Source organism: Podarcis pityusensis, assembly GCF_964106645.2.
Source record: "Podarcis pityusensis genome assembly, chromosome: 2".
NCBI classification, from domain to species: Eukaryota; Metazoa; Chordata; class Lepidosauria; order Squamata; family Lacertidae; genus Podarcis; species Podarcis pityusensis.
This window is the reverse complement of record NC_138029.1, coordinates 70,906,030-70,924,760: the sequence shown is the minus strand read 5'-3', so window position 1 is coordinate 70,924,760 and position 18,731 is coordinate 70,906,030. Positions and strand designations below refer to the sequence as shown.

General features: G+C 46.5%; 2 protein-coding genes and 1 long non-coding RNA gene across 4 annotated transcripts in view; 1 reads left to right on the top strand and 2 right to left on the bottom strand.

Moving 5' to 3' along the window:
- DAG1 (dystroglycan 1) overlaps positions 1-780 on the bottom strand; it is a 64,200-nt gene extending 63,420 nt beyond the window's left edge. Inside the window, exon 1 of one of the 2 annotated variants that reach the window (XM_080987120.1) lies at positions 625-780. The gene's annotated coding sequence lies outside the window, so the exon portion shown is untranslated. Of the gene's footprint in view, positions 1-166; positions 467-624 lie in introns of those variants that run through there. The other variant, XM_080987121.1, reaches the window with a different exon arrangement.
- The window catches only part of CDC25C (cell division cycle 25C), a 391,961-nt gene that overhangs the window by 130,435 nt on the left and 242,795 nt on the right, over positions 1-18,731 (top strand). The gene's annotated exons all lie outside the window — the stretch shown is intronic.
- Positions 8,153-18,670, bottom strand: LOC308466580. The gene is made up of 3 exons (XR_013980905.1): positions 18,590-18,670; positions 13,828-14,004; positions 8,153-11,198 (listed from the first exon to the last, which is right to left on the bottom strand). It is a non-coding gene; the product is annotated as an uncharacterized lncRNA (long non-coding RNA).

Here is an 18,731-nt window from a genome sequence, read left to right as displayed (position 1 = left end):
CGACCCTGCCTGCGGCGCACCTCAATGCTCAACACACACACACACACACACACACGAGGAGAGCAGAGCAGTGCTCCCAGCGCCAATTGCACCTGCTCAGCCAGTATCGCACGTCCACCTGCATTCTGGTGGGTGCCCGATCTGCGCCCCCCCCCACCTGCCTTACCATCAGACGCCCCTCCGGGAAGGGAAGACCGTGGCCCAGGCCCAAGGTGAGATGCTCCTCGTGGGGAGGAGGAAGCCCGAGAGTGGAGGAGATTCGGGGCGCAGGGAGAGCGAGCGAGCGCGGAGGGATCAGCGGAGGAGAGGTGAGAGTTTGAAATCCGCCAGGAGATCCAGCTGGAGCCAGAGCTCCTTGGAGAGGCCTCGGGGGCTCCCCGAATCCCGGGCCTGCGAGGGCCCCGCGCCGGTGCTGGCTGCCGCTGCCGCCGCCGTCGCCCCCACGAAGCTTCCCTGGCGCCAGGGCTCACCTACCGCGGCGCGCTCCCGCTCGTCGCCCGCCCGCCCGCCCGCCAGCCCCTGAGAAGCCCCAGCGAGGAGGCCGCTCCCTCCCGGGACTCGCCGCCGGCACAGTGACCGACAGAGGAGGCGACCGAGCAAGCGCGACGGCGCCGCGACACGTACCTGGGGGAGGGGCGGCGCACAGGAGCCTAGCAACCGCCGGCACGAGCGCGCCGCAACCAATCAACGAAACCTTTCCGCGGGCCGAGCCGCAGCGCAGCGCAGCTCGCCAGACTCTGCCCGTTTGGCTCGCGACAGCCCCGACCCAACCCGCCGGGCTCCGCCTCGCGCGCGCCCGGCCTGCCTCCCCCCACCCACCCCCAACTGCAGGACACGCCCTCTCGCCGAAGGAAACCACGCCCCTCCTTGGCGTACAGAAACGGGCGCACGCTCCCCTGGCCACACCCTCAGGGCTCTATATAGCACGCCCCCCTATCAAGGGACCGAGGCCACGCCCACCGCCAGACTTATTATTGGGCAGAGGTGAATAGAATTCCGGTTCTTCGTTTCCCGATTGGCCTGTCCTAAAAATTCTTGTGGGAGGGGAAAAGCGCAGGCAGCGCGCCTTGCCCCACCTGCAAACTCCGCCCACCGCTTCTCCTTTCTTCTTGGGGACAAAGACTGAGAAAGAGTGAAGAGCGTGATTCTTCATCCCTAAAATTCGAAACCCGCCATCTAGCACTTGTTTTGTAAAATAAGCGATACTGAGGTCTTATCTGTTTAGAAGGCATGACTCTTAGCACTAGATCGGAGGTTGCCAGCTGTGATTATTCGCGAGAGGAATGCACTCTGCGCGCTCTCAGAAATACGTTCATCAGCAACCAAAGCACTTTAGTAAAATACAAGCTCAGAACAAATGCAGTGGAAAAGCAATCCATAAAATATGAATGCTGTCTATATTAAGAGTGCTGAAATACAGTGACTTAAGCATTGATTTAGATCAGAGGTTGTCAACCTTTTTGGGTCCACCGCTCCCATGACCAACTACCTCCTTTCTGTGGCACCCCTGTGGGGCTCAGGAGCCCAATTACGTCACCCCTTGCCTGCAGAGCTGGCAGCCCCTCACCCCTTTTTGAACCCTCCCTTGTGGGGGGTTCCCTCAGCCTCTTCTCCCCTCTCCTTGGGAGTCCTCTGGGCAGCCGCAGCTCTGAGCTGTGCCACCCGCCCCAAAGAGAGATGCCTCCTCACATTGCCCCACAGGGGCCTAGGAAGCACTCCCTGGCCAGCAGCAGAGGCACCATTTGCCTGGAGAGCTTGTAGCGAGGGCTGCTGTAACGAACAGTTGTGCAAGCCTTTGGGAGGCAGAAACGTGAGAAGGCATCAGAGGAAGGTAGGGAAGGAAAGAGGGACAGAAGCCAGTGTTGCCCGTAGCACCCCTGACTATCATCCAAGGCACCACTAATTTAGATAATGCAACCTATTATGAAGGCTCAGATAGATATTGGAAGATTGCTATCATATCCCCTCTCAGTCTCCTCTTTACCAGGCATACCCAACTCCCTCAACTGTTCCTCATTAGGCTTGGTTTCCAGGCCCTTGACCATCTTGGTTGCCCTTCTCCGCACATATTTCTGCTTGTAAATATCCTTCTTAAATTGTGATCTAGACGCTATACTTTTGTTGATTTAGCCTAGAGTAGCATGATCTTTTTTGTTGCTGCATCACACTGTTTACTCGTGTTAAACTTGTGGTCTAAGACCCTTAGACCCTTTTCACATTTACTACTGGTAAGTCAGGTGTCTTCCAACTTACGTTTGTATGGCTGGTTCTTCCTGCCTAAGTCTAGAACCTTATATTTGTCCCTATTGAAATTCAGTTTGTTAGTTTTAACCCAGTTCTCCAATCTGTTAAGGTCATCTTGAATCTTGACTCTGTCTTCAGTGGCATTGGCTCCCTCTCCCAGTTGGGCTCCCCCTCCCAGTTTACAACAACAACATGACAATTCTATATGTGAAGTGATACTTTGACTGGCACACCAGTTTCGCCTCCCTGCAGATCCATGAACATCTTATTTCACAGAGTTGGTCAGAGTGTGTTGTCACTAGGGCGATATAATCCACAAATGGGTGAGGAAAGAAGTTGAAGGATCCTGGAGTGCAGAAGCTGAGATGACCTTCACAAGGAAAGTGGGGTGGGGAGAGCTGAATGGGACTGGGAGCTGGCAGGAGCCCCTGGAGCAAATGAAGTGGGTGGAAGGTCAAGATGCCCAGGAGCCAGAGCGCTAGGGGTCTATAGGAACTGCAGAGTATGTTTATCTATGTGGGTGCAACATGAGGATCTTAAGCACATTCTTAAGATGCCCCCTAGTCAATGCTGCCATTGTCCTCTACTTTACATGCAGGCACAGGCCCGACTCTTGCTACCTCCGGCCCACGGCCTGAGGAATGCAGTATGCTTGGATTTGCCCTTTCTCAGTGCTGACTCTGGGATTTTCCAGGCATTAAACTTGCCATTTTGAGGCCAATCCCATTGCAGCAGGAGTAAGAAAGCCTAACTGACATTGCTGTAAATAAAGGACCCCAGCAGTTGATTTCCCTGCCTACACCCTTCCTGAGAGCAAGATCTAAGAGTACACTGCCTGGATCTCTATAACTGGGGGAACTGGCTGGCTAAGCTATCTGTGGTACCGTTTCTCACACCAACGGAAAAAGGGATGGTGCTGCCTGTAGTAGCCATTGTTGCCGGCACAATAACAATGATCTTGCTCTAGAAGAATAAGTAGAGATGCAGGAGGATGGGTGAAATGGCACGGTTCAACTGCCTTTGAACAGTTGAGTAAGAAATCAGGGTTGTCCCCAACTAAGTTATACTGAGAGTAGACCTATTAAAAGTAATGGACCTAAGTTAGTCACATCCATTGATTTCCATGGGTCTTCTCTGAGTAGAATTTGGATACAACCCACAGAAATGTACCTTTTCCCAAAGTAGATAAGCAGTGATGAACAAAGCTGCCTCCACCTGCAGTGGGCCCAGATACTTCCAGTCATGCTTATGTAAATGGCAAAATGCTCCCAGGAAAAAAGTCGGCATCCCTCACAATGGGTTAAGACCTTCAGTGCTGTTGCCCATGGAGTAGGGACAGTGTCTCGCAGCCACCTGTTTCTACAGTGCTGTATTATTTCCCCACAGAGACCATCGCTCCTCCTCAGCCAGCAGCTGAGCAAACACTCCCTGCTTTCCCAGGCTGCACCTAGCTGAGTAGAATGGAAAAGGGGGGTGGGAGCAGTAAGTTTGTCAGGAACCACAAGTACTCAAGAGCTGAAGCAGCCTTGGTTTCTTCAGGGTCAGGCGTTGGCCTAGAACCTTCCATATTGACTGGAAGCATATCTGTGTGAACACAGGCTCTAGAGTATTGGATGATCCAAAGTCTGGGACTGGGAATTCAGAACAGGAGTCAAAGAAGTGGTCCAAGCCAGGTTTGCAATACAGAGGGAGAGCAAGGGGCTGTGGAACAGACACTGAGGGATCAAGGGAGGTAGGTCAGAGAAATCTGGTATACTCGGTATAATGTCTCAGATCAAGGTCTCACACCAAAGTGCTCAGACTGAAAAGTTTAAGCTGTACAAGGAAGAGCGGTCAGCTACTGAAGCTTATAGGCTGCTTGGTTTTTCCAGACACAGCAGAACAGTCAGTAAGTTTTGGTTAAAGGCTCTGCAGTTATCAGGGTGGTGATATAGTGATCTGGTCCCCAATTTCCAGAAACCAAGGATTGAGACTCATGATGCCTGACTATCTACATCTGGCTGGCATAGGCAATCATTGATTTCCCCCCCCACCACCACCACCAAATTTTTCCTCCTTTAAAAGATGGCCTATGTCTCAGAGCTCCATAAGATGGTTCTCAAACAAACATTAGGGTAGTCACATGTCCTGCTTCATAGAAAATAGACTTCTATTTGAAAGAGTCTTCTAACTGAAGTGCTACCAGTCCATATCCAGTTTAAAGGTATACAGAACCCTAAGCAGGCAAAATGAGCAGGAGGGGGCTTGAAGTTACACACTTAGCACCTGGATGGCAAACTGAACAGGCAAACAGGTCACTTGGTCACGGTCAGTGTTCCTCACAATGGTGAATGAGATGTATTTCTATTTAGACACAGCAATTACTTCTAAATGTGCCCTAAATCTATAAATTAGATTTTGCATATTATCCTCTTCTTTTTAAAACCTTTTTAAAACAAAGAAAAGCTTAGTATTTTGAGATACCATAACATTGAAACAGGTGGCTTGGCAGCAAAGCATACATTGAGCTGGTGGGTATCAGGCAGCAATGACTGAAAAGGGCAAAATGTAATCTATAAGGCATATGTCTGTGTCTGGTAATGATGGCAGTGCAGACCCAGGACGTTTTGCTTCTTGAAGTTTAGCAGCACATCGCAACACCAACAAGATGCATACAGTACCCAGGGCTAGTCAAGATATTTTGGCAGCTAAGACAGAAAATCTGACAAAATCGTCTTGTCTACTTAGCAGTAAGTAATCACTAAATATCAAAATTAAATAAATAACTACTTTCTGCCTTTTCCCAACCCCCCAAAATGAGCTGCCTAAGGCAGATTCCTCTCTCTCCCTAATGTTAGAGCTAACCCTGGCTTACCACCTAGGCACTGGGCAGAATGGCCACGCCATAGTCAGAAAGCCAGCCGGTAATTGTGGTTGTGAGGCAGGGGATTATACGCATTTGGCTTTGGCAGAGGGGCAAAATAGTAGGCCGCTGTATTGGAGCAGCAAACCAGGATTGGTTTCTGGTGGAAACAGCTGAAGTTGAGCTGACCGAATGGCAGCGTCTTTCCCTGCCCTTGTCTTGCTGTGTTTTCTGCACGTCTCCTTGTGTGTTGTTGGCTCTAGGGTATTTTTAGCTGCTCTCTTCTCTCTACAGGTCTACTGCACGCCTCTCGACTGACTCAGTGGCACCAAAATCCCAGTCCCTGGAATTGGACTTAGCTCATCTTACAGCTCTGTTTCCTTGTGTGTGAGACGTGCCAAACTGTAGGGCAGCAGCATACAGGACTGCCAGCAGGGGTGGATGAGAAGGAACTATGCTGTGAGCAGGGGGGATGGGCATTATGAATGAGAGGGTTGCACCCTCAGTGCTAAGCTCCAACTATGCTCTGGCCATTGCAGCTGCACTTTGAAGGGAAAGGGCTTGGGTGCTTTTGCCCTGAGTCACTATGGGAGGGGTTATTTAACTGCCCATGGAAGCATGGAGAGTCAAATTTGCTTAAAAGGCCTCCTCAGCTTGACTTGCAGTCTTACTCTTATCCTCACACTAAAGAAGTTGGGAAAATCAGACTTCTAATGGGCCCAGTAGGTGAAAAACTGTCACACAACTTTGCAGGTTTACTCAGCCCTGGAGGCAAAGCAGTCAAGAATCTCAATTTCACTTTGATCATATGTCTATTTACTTATTTTTAATCTTGGCAAAGGAAAGCTGGAAAACAAAAAACAAAAATATTCATTTTTTAGCTGAATTCCCCTTTCAACCCAATCTTATGGTTGGACTAAACAATTACACATGTAACTACCCAGAGATATGAATTCTGGAAAACTGAATTTCCCACTGAAAATCAGAATCAGAATTATGTAGTAACAGGAATGAGAATTTCCCTCTCTCGAAATTTCAGTGTGTCAAAAATCATTCAGTCAATACCATTGCGGGGTGGGGTGGGGATGCTATCTACAATAGTTTCCATCAAAGTACTTTACAACTGTAATCCCAGAGAAAGAATGAAAATACCCTCTGATTTAGCCAATATGATTATGACATCACTGGTCTGTTCCTCCAACTATTGCTTATCAGTCTACACTGGTGATGGATCACTAATGCAGCACCTGTGAGTTCCAGTGTACTTTCCAGTACCTCCTATGTTGCCCCTCAAAAATCTACTGTAAGGGGCTGTATTCTTTCTGCCCAGTTCCTGTTTGCATTGGCTCAGCCTGTGCCATATCCCAACAGAAGCCATTTCTTGTTTGGCATCAGTGACACTTCCTTAAAATTCCAAATGCACCTCTATAGCCCCTGGACTATAGCTATAGAGTTCAGTTTTCACCCTCTCCCCTGCGCCTTTGTTAGAAACTTCCTTACTGGGCAGGCCCCAAAGTTCAAGTTTTTGTGAAAGATGGAGGCTGTGGCTGAGCTCAACTCGTTGCCTCTCTCCTTCCTTTCTTCTTTCTTGAGCAATCTGTGGTCACTTTGGAGGACACAAAAATCCTGTCTTAGCACAGCAGACCTAGTGTGGATGTGGAGATTGCAGCCCTTATTATGTGTGGGAGATTGGGGGCCACTGAAGACTGTTCCACACCCCCATCTCAAGAGACTGAAGGAATGCACAGAAAGTGGGTGGGTGGAGAACTCAAGGAGGGAATAGCATCCAGCAGGAGGGAGTGTTAGATCCGAGGAAAGGAGAGGCCGGAAAGTGTTGTTTGTTGCTGAGGGAATTCCGTCCCCCCCCCCCCATTGCTGGGGGAGGGAGGCAAGAGATGGGATCAACAGAAGGGTTGCCTTGCCTTGTGAGGAATGGGGGGTGGGTTGAGGTTCCTTTCACTTCATTTAGGTCATTTTAGTTACAGCCCAAAAAGAGGCATCAGGCAATTTTAAGAAAGAAAGAAAAAGTATTTTGGCACTTTAAAAATTAACAAGTATATTACGGCATAAACCTTTGTGGATTCAAGCCTACTTCATCAGATGCCTGAAGTGAAATCATATTTGGCATGTAAGGAAGGAGAAAATTGTAAGGTGAGAGTTGAATGGCAATGGGATGCAAAAATTACAGTCAGAGATAATTAGAATTTAAACATATGTTTACATAGGCACACATTTTACAGTAGCAGATTAAGTTATTGCCAATCATCTCAGCAATACTGACTGAACAAACACCTTTAGTGGGGCAGGGAATCATTCACAAGAAACAAACATAGATAGTAAATATATATATACTGGTATTAACAAGCCGATTAACATATATAATTTATTCCCAGTCCTCTAAAAAAATGAGGTGCCAACTGCCCTGAAATCCTTGCTCTTTAATTCTAACTGTGACAGGCTGCAGTTGTTTGATGGAGGAAGTGCACTCTGTGCACGCTTATTCTGCACAAATTCCAAGGCTCAGCCTACTAGAGCTGACCTGTCCATAAATTAAGGTTTGCTCTTTAACTCCAACCAACCCATTCTCTCCCGAGTCACTACTTCTGAGTGGAGGAAAAGATTTAATTAGTGTGTTCTCTAGATAGCAAGAATTTTTCTGTCTTTCCAATTTTACTTGTAGTTCCATAGTTGTGCTGTTTACTTTGTTAGTGTCTATAAAGTATAACTGCTGCTGTACCTTGTGTAGTTTTTAATTAAAGTATGGAAGGAATCTGGTTGGAAATGTGAATTTAATGTGAAAAAGGTCCAGTCGTGGCCGACTCTGGGGTTGTGGCGATCATCTCGCTTTATTGGCCGAGGGAGCCAGCGGGCAGCTTCCGAGTCATGTGGCCAGCATGACTAAGCCGCTTCTGGTGAACCAGAGCAGCGCACGGAAATGCCGTTTACCTTCCCGCCAGAGCGGTACCTATTTATCTACTTGCACTTTGATGTGCTTTCGAACTGCTAGGTTGGCAGGAGCCGGGACCAAGCAACGGGAGCTCACCCTGTCACCGGGATTCGAACTGCCGACCTTCTGATTGGCAAGTCCTAGGCGTTAACACAAATTGTTGGGAAAGTGATATATGAAGGCTCTTTCAGGAAGTCTTTCATGTACTCCTGGTAACCTCCTACTCTGCTGACAGTGAATATTATATCACACAGCTGAAGTTAAAGGTGTGAAAATCACAAGGAAATACAGTGTAGAATTCTTTATTTAACATGCAGTTGCCACAGCTTCTCCTCAACTGCCATGATTTTCTGTTACAAGCACCAATTAAATCCTTGTCCCAGGAAAACTCCATGAAACCCCTCACACAGCACAAGCAGCTGTCAATGACTGTATGGTTGAGAAGCTGAGGGAGAGAGGCCTCTTATAGCCCAAATGCTCTTTACCAATTTAAGGTGGTTTTAACCCAGGAGCTGTGTACTGATGCAGCCAGTGACATTTGGCTGTAAATGGTTAAAATCAGCCTTGACCGTTGGACTCCTCTGTCATGCAGTCATGAAGAGTAGTGTGTGGGCAGCGAGCAGGCAGCATAAGCCAGAGTTGCTATATTCAGAAAAGATATATAGAAACAGAACAATGAACCTCCACTTCACTCATATGCCTACATTGAAATAATTTTTAAAATATACATACCTTTGAATGACTGATAATGGCCATTTGAATGTATAGGTTGCTTTGAAATGGTCATAGGAACACATACCAGTTTTCCAAATTGCTATTAGAATTCCCAGGCCTTCTCTCTCTCTCTCCTCTCTCTCTCTCTCTCTCTCTCTCACACACACACACACACACACACACCATACCCTGACCCATTCCACATTTGTCTGTGGTATGACTGTGGCAGTGAAAATAATTACAAAAAGCAATGCCACAGCATCAGTGGGGCCTTTTCACTTTGTCAGGTGATCATGCCTCCTTAATCACAGCTCTCCCTCTCTGACTTTCTCTTCCTGTTGATCTCTTTCTAGGTTGTCACCAACTTCTGCACCCTCTACTTTTAGTTGATCTGAAGAGCAGAGGTTTTCTTCTCCTCTGCTGCCATTCAGAACAGCTGGTGGGCAGATGGGAGCACTCTAGAATCATTAGCTTGTAGAGTTGGAAGGGACCCTGAGGGCCATCTAGTCCAACCCCCTGCAAAGCAGGAATGTCAACTAAAGCATCCATGGCAGACGGCCATCCAACCTCTGCTTAAAAACTTCCAGTGGAGAGTCCACCAGCTAATGATGACCAATCACTGTGGAAACCTCAGAACAGAGTGCCCCTTCCTGTTTTATGAAGCGTCCCAACTGCTTCTCAATATTTCTGAAGGCGACAGCGAAGGAAAAGCTCATACCAAAGGAAAGTTCTCCTTCTCCACTATCTGACTTCTCCTAGCTTTCCTGGCAGTAACCTACCATGAAATTGAGGACACTGCACATCACTTAGGCCCCCAGGGCCACTGATACTCTACACAGATAGCAAGGCTTACAGTGATGCACCAGGCGACAAATGCACACCCTTGCAAAGAGCACACATTCACATATGGAAGCTTCCATAAGCACACACTGTAATAATATATATTCAATTGCATGTTCTGAACCACATATCATTCACATGTAAAGTTATAAACCACACCCCCATGTTTTGAACAATACATGAAGTTATCAATGACAAAAACATAGGTCCAACTCAACTGTGCGTATTAAGCAAATACATATTAATTTTTCATGCACAATGCCATTGAAAATGCATGAACCCATTTCATTTACACAAAACCCAAACCAACTACAAGCAAAGGGATTTTTATACAAGCATGCATCAGAACAGCAGGTGCTATTCAAGTTCCTGGCACTGGTGGCATAGTCCTAGCAAGACATCCTGTGGTCAGCTTATCTCTTTTTCTACTTTGTTCATGTAGGATAGTGTCCATTATCTCTGGGATGTGTGACTTTACTGGTCAGCCAATACACACTATAATCTCATAATCATATATCAAGGCAATTATCATTTTATTTTCTACTTGGTACCATTGCTAGTTGAACCACTGTCGCATCACAGGATTTCCTGTGCTGTCACGATGCTATGCTCTATAAACCAAAAGTTTAGCTTAGTCAGTCTTGCACAATTGCTATCACTGGAGCATCTGATCAAAACATATACATGGAAGGTCTTCTCATCAAATCCCTCCACAAACACTTTTAAAAGTGTTGTGCAAAACACCAGTCTCCCAACCTCAGCCACTCATCTGCAGCTCCTTAGAAAATGATACTAGGGCTCCTCAGAAGGTTGTTGTAAGAACTATAGAGATAGCACTACATGAATGCTACGTAGTACAGGAGGATTGCATCTTACACACTTTTAACTTGCGCAATTTTAACCATACAACTACAAGGTTGAAGGCTTGCTTGTTTAAATCCTGCAAGTTCAATGCAAGCAAGGTATTTCCGGTATGGAAAGAGCTTTTAAGCTCTCTGCCTTGCTTGGGGTGGGGGGCAAGGTTCACTCAGCATGAGGCCTCTGGGATGCCACTGCTGTCACCTGGAGCACAGCAGCTGGAGGAACAGACCAGGGATATTATAACCTTCTCAGCCAATGGAGGGACAGGGAGGATTCAGTCTCTCCTGTTGCCAGGCAAATTTTAGTAAGAGCAGTGATCCTTGCTGCTCTGTTTATTGAGTATGTAATTGATGCAATGATGGGACTGACAGTGAAATCTGATCGTTTGAAGAAATCTTCATTGTAAAGAAGTGTATGTGGGATACTTTCCATCTTGTTTACCTGTGTCCCATATTACCTCAAGCTGCCTCCATCAACTATATTTGAAATTCTGCCACATTTCTGACTGTGGAACTCAAATCTTCAGGTGTCTGGATTTCAGTGAGCAAACATTTAACACCTAAGGAAGGCTATTACTTGCTGTCTTAGAAGTTTTTTTGTTCAGCCACTCTGGAACTTCGTTGCTGTGGGCAGGATGCTGTTATCAGAAGGCCACAGTGACAATGCAGTCCTCTTTGGCATTTTCACTATTAAATCCAAATTGTTGCATGTGCCACTCTTACCTGTCAATGGCTGGCATGTGGGTTTGCACTGTAGAGATGCAGAAGTAGAGTTGTCTTATCTGCATTTATGGCCCATGGTGACTTGTAGTTCTGTACCCAAAGTCTAGGCTGCGTGTCACTTATTTATTTATTTATTGCACTTATATCCCACCTTTTTCTCTAAGAAGCTCAAGGTGGTGTACATTGTTCTTCTATGCTTCATTTAATCCCTACAACAACCCTGTAAGGTAGGTTAAGCCGAGAAGCAGTGATTGGCCCAAGGTCACCCGGTGAGCTTCATGGCTGAGTAGGGATTTGAACCCTAGTCTCCCAGGTTGTAGTCCAACACTTTAACCACCACACCACCACACTTCATTTCCCACCCCTATCTCAGCATTGTAGACATAACCTTGCCACTGTGTGCAACTGTCCCTCTGAGTAATATCCTATTGTAGATCCCCAAGTCTGTGATTTCTCAGCTTATAAGAACAACTCGTTACTTTTGCTAGAGTTATTTGAGAACATTATTTTTCTCTCCAAGCCCAACTAACCAGCCTGAACTCCAGAGGAGCCAGGAATTAAACTGCCATGCTGTGTTTTAAAACTGTTGGAATCCCTGGCCGTTATCCCTGGAAGGCATGGAGACAAGTTTTGTAGCCAGGTTGTATTTCCTTTTAACATGTAATTGGGCCTTTGAACTCTCACACAACAACCCAGCCATGGACTGGCCCGACCAGTTTATACTCAGAGGGTCATTGTTCTGAGTCATTAAGAGATATCTCCGGGCCTGGCTCACTACCCACCCACATCCTGCCATACAAAAGAGGGCAGAGCATAAACAAAGGCACCCTCTTAATGGAACAACTGTGTGACATTAAAGAGCCAAATGTTTCAAACACAGTACCTGCTGCCTTCGGTCACAGAGGTGAAACACAACGTCTGGCCACATTCGGCTTTTGCAATACGTGCATATTTATAGGATGAGTTCAGCTTCCAGTATCTGGAGCAGAGCTGAGCTGGGGTATCGGAAATCGGCTATGCAATTTCTGCACATGCAGAATGTTGCTGACAGCCTCTGCTATACAACCCCACCTCTAGCAGAGAAATGACTGACCAGGCAAACTTGAAAGGATGGGAAAACAAACTCACATCTCATTCCATTATCATTCTGTTCATGCAGAATCCTATTGTCTGTGCCGTCCTCCGCCCTTCATGGGCGTATCTGAGGAGGCAGGTATGAACGTATGAAGGGGCATCATACTGAATCCAACCACCAGCCCTTCTAGACCAGTACTGCCTCCTCTGAAAGGCAGCAGTTCTCCAAAGTCTTCCTGCAGATATCTGTACCAGCTGCAGATCTGGGATCCTCTAAATGGAAGATGTCACAGACTGAAACTGGGACCTCCTGCAAGCAAAATACTATATATGTTGTACCACTGTGCCATGGTCCCTCCACATGGAAGGGAAGGGGATAAAGTGGGCTCCTTTGTCTTCTTTCAGTTACTTACAACATGTTACCATTAGCAGAGAATCCCCCTGAAATGTCTACCTGATAAACTTCTTTTCACCCTGCACTTAAAAACTGACCTCATTTATAGCATCACCTTCTTCTGCCCATTCTTGAAAGCAAGGCATTGGACATATAAAATTAAGATTAGGACAAAAGCAGAGCAGATCTACCTCTGTGACCTCTGCAACCTGAGTCTTTCTAACCAGGAACATTTCATAAGTGATTCAAAGAACCCCAGGCCACTAAGCTGAGTCTCAGGATTTACAACGAAACAACTTGTGTGCACAGCAGACTGGAGTCTAAGGGCAAAGGTATCCCTAGCATTGTGCAATCTTTATTGCCACTTTGGTTATAGTCTGCTGAGCTACCCCAAAATACTTTTCACTGATGCAAAAACCTGATGAAATCAAAGGGGCCTGGTCTATCTAAAAGTAGTCATAGCCTATCCAATTAAACCTAATGGAACAAGAAAGTAAGAACTATCCCAACTCAGGCCATTTAGCGACAATAAAAATAGATACCCTCCACCCCTGCTTAATACAGTGGTACCCCGGGTTAAGAACTGAATTCGTTCTGGAGGCCCCTTCTTAACCTGAAACTGTTCTTAACCTGAAGTACCACTTTAGCTAATGGGGCCTCCCGCTGCCGCCCTGCCACCACCGCACGATTTCTGTTCTCATCCTGAATCAAAGTTCTTAACCTGAGGTACTATTTCTGGGTTAGTGGAGTCTGTAACCTGAAGTGTCTGTAACCCAAGGTACCACTGTAGTCTAACTGGCTACAGTGGCAGACTTTGGGCTTTAAAATTTAAGCGGTGCCCTGTGTGAGGCCAAAATTTGCCACCGCCACCCCACCTCTTGTCTTCTGTTGCTCATCATTGTTGCAACAAACCCTGTGGTATCCTCTCGACTCAGTGCCCAGTGAGGGCAAACCAGTTGCACTCCCCCAAATCCACCTCTGCTGGCTAGAGAATGGATTAACAAATATGCACACACATGGTTTGGTCCTTTGCAATGGCTCCCTATAATATATTGGGACCTTTCTTAGGTTACCCAACACTACACCAAATATTTTAGCCACTTCAAGTTGTTAGTTGGGCTCTTGTGACTTTGTGCTCAGTGTCATACTTCTTGTACCTAAAAGATTATAATAGTAAAAGAGGTCACACCTTACGGAAAGAGTGACAACTTTCTGGGTATCAAACTGTGTCTGCAGCTTTTTGGAGTTGCACAATCTACAGACTGGCCCTTCTCAGTATTTTCCTGTGTCATTAGAAACCTTGAATAAAGGCTGGGAATTAAGTCCATGGGAATTAAATGTAGCTGAGACCTCCTGAAATGATGAGCTGGTTGTTGGATCAAACAAAAACAACAGAGACTTGGATTGGTTAAGTGTTCCTAAACCAGGGATTCCATCTTACATAGCTAGAAATTCCATGCAAAGTATGACATTTTCATACACATTAAATTAATGTGTTGCATAGAACAGTTATAATTTTGCAACCTTAACACGGTGCTGGACAGAGGATTGTGTTGAAGACAACTGAAGAATGTCTGGGAAGGGTACTTCACATGTTGCAGCTTTAAGATGTACACTTATACACCATCTCCAGCTTGCTCACAATTTTGTGACATTTTAGTTAGCCCTCATAAATTTATTCTTCTATGGTGATTTTGGTATTCTTCCCACCCATTGATCAACACAGCTACCTACATCTAAAGCTGTAATACCTGATGCCCATATGCAGTTTTTTTAAACTCCAAGGAAATATACCAGGGCAGTCTGCCAAGGGTTTTGTATGCTCTTAATTGCTACAGTTTTAGCAGGTACACAACAAAGGTCTAAAACATGTACCAATTAAAATCACAATAAGCAAAGCAGCCCTCAGAGAGGAAGGGGGAAGGAGATTGCAGGGAAGGCAAAGTAGGAAGCCTTCTGTCTTTTACTGGGCTACCTTAAGTGAAGGATTTTATAAACCTAAAGGCTTGCACATTCCCCAGTAATACTATCTGCATTTCTTGCAAATGATCAGCCTCTCCTTCCCTGGGGTCAGCCCAGCAACAGGACAAACACCTTCCCCACCTCCCAGTGCTTTGTCAGCAGGTGGGACATCTAGGATGGAATTGGAGGGCTGATCATCTGCATCTGTCATTCTTGTCCATTCCTGCTCTCTGTGTGATTCAAATGGCTGGGCTTTATCTGGCAAACAGATGAATGACTAGGAAGGAATGTTTATGGGTGAGGGGAGATAAGCAACTGCATTCTCCAACCTTGCCCAGACCTGCTGAGAACTAGTGGCCAAATCCTCTCTCACCTGCCAGCAACTCAGTAATGTTTCCAGTTCAAATACAGCAGCCTTTTAGTTTGAGCAATGAAAGAATGCATTTATTCCATCACACCTTTGTCTCTGGTGTAAGAATCTTGCATTTGCACTCCACAGAGTAGAGAACCCATGCCACACCACAAGCTACGCACAAAGGCTCATTTTCCTCACAATGTGTCAGGCAACAGCTCCCTTGTTTAGGACAAAGACTTAGTGAAGTCCATAATACGAAAAGCAATTTCACAAATGCTGCTTAAAGCACTTTTGAATCTTGCTCGCACTGTATGAAAGTCAAAAATACATTTTTAAATGTGCCGGTATCAGGTTTTTTAATCAATTTACAGCCATACAGGAAGGTGGGTTTCAAATCGCATTTCAAACTTCCTGCATCTCTCCAAAGAGATTAATAATAATAATAATAATAATAATAATAATAATAATAATAATAATTTATTATTATTTATACCCTGTCCATCTGGCTGAGTTTCCCCAGCCACTCTGGGTGGCTCCCAATCAAGTGTTAAAAACAATACAGCATCAAGTATTAAAAACTTCCCTAAACAGGGCTGCCTTCAGATGTCTTTTAAAGAGAAGATAGCTGCTTATTTCCTTCACATTTGAAGGGAGGGCATTCCACAGGGCAGGTGCTACTACCGAGAAGGCCCTCTGTCTGGTTCCCTGTAACCTCACTTCTCGCAATGAGGGAACCGCCAGAAGGCCCTCGGTGCTGGATCTCAGTGTCCGGGCTGAACGATGGGGGTGGAGACGCTCCTTCAGGTATACAGGACCGAGGCCGTTTAGGGCTTTAAAGGTCAGCACCAACACTTTGAATTGTGCTTGGAAACGTACTGGGAGCCAATGCAGATCTCTCAGGACCGGTGTTATGTGGTCCCGGCGGCCACTCCCAGTCACCAGTCTAGCTGCCGCATTCTAGATTAATTGCAGTTTCCGGGTCACCTTCAAAGGTAGCCCCACGTAGAGCACATTGCAGTAGTCCAAGTGGGAGATAACTAGAGCATGCCCCACTCTGGCAAGACAGTCTGCAGGCAAGTAGGGTCTCAGCCTGCGTACCAGGTGGAGCTGGTAGACAGCTGCCCTGGACATAGAATTAACCTGCGCCTCCATGGACAGCTGTGAGTCCAAAATGACTCCCAGGCTGTGCACCAGATCCTTCAGGGGCACAGTTACCCCATTCAGGACCAGGGAGTCCCCCACACCTGCCTGCTCCGTCCCCCCAAAACAGTACTTCTGTCTTGTCAGGATTCAACCTCAATCTGTTAGCCGCCATCCATCCTCCAACCACCTCCAGGCACTCATACAGGACCTTCACTGCCTTCACTGGTTTTGATTTGAAAGAGAGGTAGAGCTGGGTATCATCTGCATATTGATGGACACCCAGTCCAAACCCCCTGATGATCTCTCCCAGCGGCTTCATATAGATATGAAAAAGCATGGGGGAGAGGACGGAACCCTGAGGCACCCCACAAGTGAGAGCCCAGAGGTCTGAACCCTCATACCCCAACACCACTTTCTGGACACGGCCCAGGAGAAAGGAGCAGAACCACTGTATAACAGTGCCCCCAGCTCCCAGCCCCTCTAGACGGTCCAGAAGGATGTTATGGTCGATGGTGTCAAAGGCTGCTGAGAGATCCAGCAGAACTAGGAAACAGCTCTCACCTTTGTCCCTAGCCCGCCGGAGATCATCAACCAGCGCGACCAAGGCAGTTTCAGTCTCATGGTGAGGCCTGAATCCCAATTGGAAGGGATCCAAATGGTCCGCGTCCTCCAGGCGTGCTTGGAGTTGTTCAGCAACCACCCACTCAATCACCTTGCCCAAGAATGGAAGATTTGAGACTGGGCGATAGTTGGCCATACTGGCTGGGTCTAAAGATTTTTTTTAAGAAGCGGTTTAATGACTGCCTCTTTCAGCAGGTCTGGGAAGGCTCCCTCACAAAGGGAAGCATTCACCACCCCACAGAGCCCATCACCCAGCCCTTCCCGGCTTGCTTTTATTAGCCAGGATGGACAAGGATCAAGAAGACAGGTGGTTGGTTTCACTCGTCCAAGCAGCCTGTCCACATCCTCGGAGGTAACAGATTGAAACTGATCCCATATAACATGACTAGGCAGGATAGGTGTGTGGCATGGCTCTCTTTCCTACTTCCCCCTCCTTTTGCACAACTGCGAGCATCAATGGCATCATCGACCCTTGCTGGACTCCAGTGAAATTGGCAAGGTCTACTTAGTGGTTGATGATGTTCACATATCCATCTTTTTTCAAGGAAAGACACAGGCATATTATGGCTTCAGTCCTATACCCATGGAAAACAAGGGAACTTGGTTCTGCATCTATAGGATTGCACTCTAAATTGACAAGGTTTCCCCTTGAACCTGCCAGTTCCACTGATAAGTTACATTAGCCTTCGCCCATCTGGTGCTATGAACTTTCAGCATCCCTAACTGTTGGCAATGCTGGCTGGGGCTGATGGGAGACATAGTCCTGGATGGTACAACATTGGCAAAGGGAGAGTCACAGATGGTCAAAATGAGAAGACATTTTCTCTAACTTTGTCAGTTTCTCTAGACTGGAGGGAAGAGGGTGGTGGCAAACAAAATCCTACTGAGATGGGAAGAGTGCAGAAAGAGGAGGGGGGAAATTTCACATTCTCACCAGCCACACTGTGCTGTTATTGTGTCTGTGTCTAGTCACAGGGCAATGTGGGCCACTATCCAAAGCAGGCAAGTCGGGGAGTGTCAACTCCTGCAATAGCTAGAATGGGAGAGAGGCATTTAAAATTGGGGAAAAAATAACTTTTGAGTGGTTGTAATGTACTAATTGAAGCAGGGGAAGACTGTCAAATGATAAAAAACACTTCAAAATGCAATGTGACTTCAGCTTAATTTATTTCAGGAATACTTTACAAATTATATAATGTGATGTAGTGGCTAGAGCACTGTGGTTTGGATGTGCTTTGAATCCCTGCTCAAGCTTTATACCAAACTTGGAGACTTTGGGCAAGTGGCTCTCCCTCAGCCTAGGCAACCTCAAAGGGTTGTGAGAACAAAGTTACATGTTAAAATGACCTGTGACTCATGGGTATAGCGAGGATTTTTGTTAGGGGGAGCAGGTCTTTTGTTAGGGGGGCAGAGCCTCAGTTTGCTATGTATTTTTATTGATTTTTATTGATTGGGGGCAGCTGCCCCTCCCTGCCCCCTTTTGGCTACTCCAATGCTGTGACTGGAGCTCCTGTCTTATAGCCATTGTAGCACTAGCTACCTCCTTCTGCAAGCACAAAGATTTATTAATATATTCTGTATTCCCCCCCCCCCGCAGCCCTCCAGAGCAAATTTGGGGTGGGGTGCACAGGGCAGTAAGTGGGTAGGTAGTTATGTTGCACAAGTACAAATCTTCCTGCTAAAGGAATGAGTGCATTGGATATTGCCCCCTGTTGCTTTTTGAATTGTAGCTGTGGGGTGCTGCTAATTTAATTGAAGCCCCACATTGGTAGAATGGGTGTTTAACTCCCCCTGCCCTACGTTTCCCTAATCAAAATTTTATCCCAGCTGCTTTTGGCCCCACAAGGTGGATATGGGAATATAAAATCACCTGAATCTCCAAATGTGCTTTGCAGGAAAAACTCAAGAGCAATAGATACCACAGCCTGCTTGCTGATCCTCTCTCTGCCTGGCAATAAAGCAGACAACAGTAGTGATGAGGAGGAAGAGGAGATAACTGCAGCGAGAATAGT